The 5,179-nt window shown below is 40.5% G+C and overlaps 1 long non-coding RNA gene across 3 annotated transcripts; it reads left to right on the top strand.

Annotated features, from left to right (window-relative positions):
- Nucleotides 903–4,955, top strand: LOC110435439. Of its 3 annotated transcripts, none has more exons than XR_002453115.1 (5): nucleotides 903–1,647; nucleotides 1,735–1,859; nucleotides 3,527–3,662; nucleotides 3,941–4,034; nucleotides 4,572–4,955. It is a non-coding gene; the product is annotated as an uncharacterized LOC110435439 (long non-coding RNA). The 3 variants fall into 3 exon arrangements; XR_002453116.1 differs by having other exon boundaries at nucleotides 3,858–4,034; XR_002453114.1 differs by having other exon boundaries at nucleotides 3,527–4,034.

Genomic DNA, 5,179 nt, shown 5'->3' with positions numbered 1-5,179 from the left:
GATAATTACTATATTAATTTATAAGATTATATATATATATATATATATATATATATATATATATATATATATATATATATATATACAAGTGTTATTCTACACCTTAGGTGTAGAATACTATTCTACCTGAACTGTTATACTGAGCAAAATTCAGTATTGTTGAGTATTTTGTAGTTCTGGGTGTTGAATAAGATGATACTGAACACTCTCCAGTACTCCTTAATATTTTTTCTACTCAGTTTTAACTTGCGGTGTGTAGAATAGCGCTGCCGTGTATATATAATCTCATACTAGGCCTTCATGGCCTTGTAAGAGCAAGGTCATAGTGGAAATGGCTCGTACCAGGGTTGCGTGAGTTCCTTGCCTGCCTGCGAGCAGCGATGATATATGTAACAGGTGGGCCGTAAAGAGAGAACCGGGCTTTATTGATGAACTCGAATTAAGTCGTTTGAGATTCATTTGAACCTACCTCCACTCTTGCTTCTTTTCAAAAATAAATATCATTTTCACCGCCAGACTTGTATTGATGAAGAACCTCTAAATGCTTATTAAGGCTCAGGAGCAGTTTTCATTGTTGGCTCCTATCCCAAACCGACGGTGAAACACCGTCTGAATCATTTTTTACACTAGTTGTTTTGGCCAAAATCAGTGCTGATGATATATTAATAAAATGAACCGTGAAAATATCGTTGCAAAAACTATTTCTATAATAGGCCCATAACAATGAACGACGATGGAATGCCCCTGTTATATTGTTAGAGAATCTCCAAGAGTTACAATATTTTCTTCCCAAAATAAGATCATCTTTAACAGTTTCTAATAATTTAACCCTTAAATATAGAAGATAATTTTATATCAAGAATACTATACAATATATAAATTAGGTAATGACTTCTTTCAGGCCAGCCGTGCATTTACTGAACCGCACGCACACGCGTCCATCTACGCAGCGCACTGCTCATTTGACCCGTGCAGCCGTGCCCCTCCTCTTCCTTTCGTTCCCATCCATTTCTTCCCTCTCCCTCTCTCCATCCCGACAACAATCGTCCCGTGCCCTGCCGATCTCGCCGACAGGAGGCCCTCACCGCCGGCGACACTCATCGACCCTCCCTTTCTCAAGCCGCCTGCCCCCACGCCTTCGCTCTGGGTGTGATGGAGCCGGCCATCGACACCTACTTCCGCAGCGCGGATCTGGACTGCGTCGACCGGATCAGCGACCAGGAGGTCATTGCCTTCTTCAAGAGCTCCGGCCTGCCGCAACCCGTCCTCACACAGGTGACCCGCTCGGGGTGCGATGGAGGCAGCCACAACGCCTACTTCCTGTCGTGCAGGCGCCCATCGATCTAAGCGATTTTTACTCAGAGGGGAGTGTAGCTCGTGCAGATCGTGCTCGCCGAGGCAGAGGTCGCCGCTTTCACATCGGCGTCGCCGCACCTCGCTCCCTGATCTGTCTCCCTGCGAGCCCATGACCTACCACCTACTGACGCCCGACGTCTCAGATCTCGTGCAGAGAATCCCGACGGCTCCGCGCCAGAGCGCACGCTCTTCGGCTTCAAGGACCTGGCCCTCGAGGACGAGCACGCCTCCGTGAGCGACGATGCTGCCATGGCGCCATTCTAGAACAGGATCCCACCGCATCACATACAGGTGATTGTTCCCTGTTTGCCCCCTTGCAGTGTCGTGAATCGTTTCCTGTGGTGGGTGATTCCATTCACGCGTGCGTGCTCGACACAGGTATCGGCATCTGATGCAGGACGTGTTGTCGCTGCTCCCGCACACGAAGAAGGACAACAAGGTCGAGTCAAAGCAGAGCAAGGGGAACGCTCTGAACGAGCTGCTCCAGCTGTCTTTCTTTTGAGGTATAGCTCTTTCTACTCTGCTTCCACCCTACATGGTGGAACTTTTGTTACAGTTGACATGATGATGGTTGCTTACTTGGTGCCTGAACAAGCTGTGTTAAATTCACACTTCTTACACCGTGTAAGTCAATGGCGCAAAATAGTCATGTACACAGTTGAAAGCTCAAGATATCGATGTGATTTGACAATCATAGCTGTGTTCTATGCTTTCCCCCTCCGTCCACAAAAGAATGGAACATATACAACCAATTGACAATCTGATATCCAGTCACCTTTCTTTTCTAGGACAAATTGTGCTAAACAATGCTTTCATAGATGATTGAGTTGCTTGAAAAGGTAGCCCATGGACCACACCTTGCAGTGTACTGAAATTTCACATACCCGTACTCCTGCCGGACCGTGCTGCGTCTTCCCTTTTCCAGCGAGGCGCTCAAGGACTCCATCCGAGGCCTCGACGTGGGCACACTCGTCAACAACGTCTGGCTGTCCTACCCCTACAGACGCTACTTTCACGAGGTGGACGAGTAGCTGATGCACAGCCTGATCCAGGCTAGATGAAAGTGTTTTTTAGTGAACCTGCTACTATTGTAGCCACTACTAGCTACAGCTGGGTAATATCGGGCTGAAATCGGCCACTACTTATTTGCCATACTGCTGCCATGCTGTTACTGTAGATAGAGAAGACAGCAAAGTTGACCTGCAGCAAAGGTGGAGTGTCCAGCAGGCTAGATGAAAGTGTAGACAGACATGATAGTAGCACCAAAAAATGTGCATGTAAATTTAGTTAAGCATGTGAAAGTTATCTGAATGCCTTAAGTCATTTCACTGTTGTTTTCCATGAACTGAAAGCTAGTATGTGTGAGTGTCAATAATCAGCATTTAGAGCAACCAAAATGTACATGTGTATTGATTAGTTACTAAACTTCATTAGGAATAAGCAACTAAATGTACTATGACCAGGCAATATTGTGGCAAGAACAAGGCAACATAATTCAAATCATTAGGCAAATTTTCCATTAATAGAAAGTTTAAGCAAGTCACCTAATTTAAGCTACGCCGTAGTTAGCTATCTGTGTGTATTCATATTTGATTGAATCCCCGCAACTTAGTATTTTTTTTGGGCAACAAGTTTCATCTTGATTTTTGCAACTCTCATACTTGGGGGCTATTGGTGTAATTTGGGGTAGCAGTGGTACATATATGGATCCTAAATGATAACAGGTTGATGCCTTTATCACATATATGATCGAACAGCAAATTTATATTAGGTGACTTGCTTAAACTTTTTTGTTCAGATGCTTATCTGTTTTGTCAAATAGGTAGACATGCTTGGATTGGATGCATATCTCGGTTGAGGCTACTTTGGTGCTTTGCTTTACATGTAAGAAAGATTGCACCTTATATATGTTTCTTTGATTTGATGTTCACTGATTCAGCAATAAGAAAATGGTTGTTGGACTTTTTTCCTCACCATTTCAATAGTTGAGTGATGCAAAATGTTCTTCTTGCTAGGAATTTTTATATGGCTATTATTTAATTCAAAATGTTGAATTTCTGTCTCCTACAAGTTTTAGTTTATTTTAATTTATATGCTTAGAGTATTTTTTATTACTGTTTCTGATTTATGTGTATGCATAGTGTTCTTACAAACTTTATACATCTGCTAGGATCATTGCTTCACTTGTTTGTTGATGATGGAACAATCTTTGCAAAATCAAGGGATGATTCTGAGCCTCCTTTGGTTATTACTTGGACGGATTTGAATATGTAGCTAGTGCAGTATTTAAACTCAAGGTATCGTAGGTGAGTTTCTCCACATGTAAAGCTTTCTTATTAGATATAAAGTTCAGTTTGCATTGGACACAAAAAAGAATTACTTGTCGCTGTGTGTATGTGTCTGATGTGGAGTATAAGTTATTTATCTTTCATGTGTTGCTCTTGGAGGCTACAACTACTGTCAGCATGTTTTTTTTAATGTTTCTATCAATATTGCTATAGCTTAGCAGAGGCTGCAGCTGCTTGCTATATTTGGCTGTTGTGGCATTATGTGTAACACACCCCACTACTTATGGTGCATGGAGATGGTGCCTTCCTCTGCATGAATGAATTTGCAAGGCATCCACATGCTGACAGATTTTTGTGTCTCGAGGTGTGAAGTTTTGTCGCCTTTGCAAGGTAAAATATGGGCTATGGTACATTGGTTGTCTGTCTCATAGTTGTGTAGTTAATTATGTAATTTCTTTGTCAAAGGGAAGATCATAACCACTAAGGTTCAATGTTGTCTCTATAAGCTTGCTGTACAATATGATATTCTTAGACAATTTAAGTATCATTTGTTAGGCAATTTAAGTGTCACTTGTTAGGCAACAATGTGCTTCTAAATAGGCAATTTAGCTTTTTTGCAAATATGGAGGTAGCTCATTAAGATCTATCTTTGACACCTATATGATTATTCCTTGCATGCAAAACAATAAGTACAAATGTGTGCTGCTATATCATGACATGTAGGCAACTTAGTTAAACCCGTTAGGCAATAATATTGTACTGAATTAGGCAAAAAAAAGTACAAGGTTATGCAATTTTTTGTTCAGTAACATGCTATTATGTGCCTCATGTTTCAATGCATTTATATACACCAAGTTTCAGTGCTTATATATGTTGTATGACATCTGACTGCTGCAACCCTAAATCTGTCAACAATTTTAATTGCAGGTGTGATGGTCTCAAGCATCAACATGGGATCAAATGAACAAAGAGAACCATGTGTAGCATCATGGGATGCATGGTGCAACAGGATGTAGATATGTTAACAAAACAAGGAGGTTTACTAAAGCAAGTTGTAAATCTACAGGAGTAGTAGTACCTCACATATGCATATTAACTAGTAAGAACAACATATGATAGTAATAACAATAGATCTTTAGTAAGAGCATAATCTGAATTGCTTATCAGGTAACAGAAAATAATATATTACTACTAAGAACAAATCTGCTTGGTTCTATTTCTAATCATTGTGTAATTTTTGGCAACATGAAATTCTGTGTAATTAGCTTCTATATTTGTGTGTTTTGCTCAAAGGCTGATGATATTTTGTTTTCCTGCTTGTCAATTCGTGTTATATAAGTTGCCTATGCATGATTTTCTGTGTTATTTTTGCCTGTCATTATGTTATAAAATGCTTTATATTTTTTGCCTACATATTCTAAGATGCCTGAGATGCTATACAAAACATCTCAAGATGTCCAGAATGACATGTGATGAATAACTTGTACTTGATTTCGTTTGCTTAAGTGAATCAATTTTTAATATGTGGGATATGT

This window comes from Sorghum bicolor, chromosome 5 (genome assembly GCF_000003195.3).
Source record: "Sorghum bicolor cultivar BTx623 chromosome 5, Sorghum_bicolor_NCBIv3, whole genome shotgun sequence".
Classification (NCBI taxonomy): domain Eukaryota; kingdom Viridiplantae; phylum Streptophyta; class Magnoliopsida; order Poales; family Poaceae; genus Sorghum; species Sorghum bicolor.
Note: the sequence above shows the minus strand (reverse complement) of the source record. Positions and strands in the feature narration are given on the sequence as shown.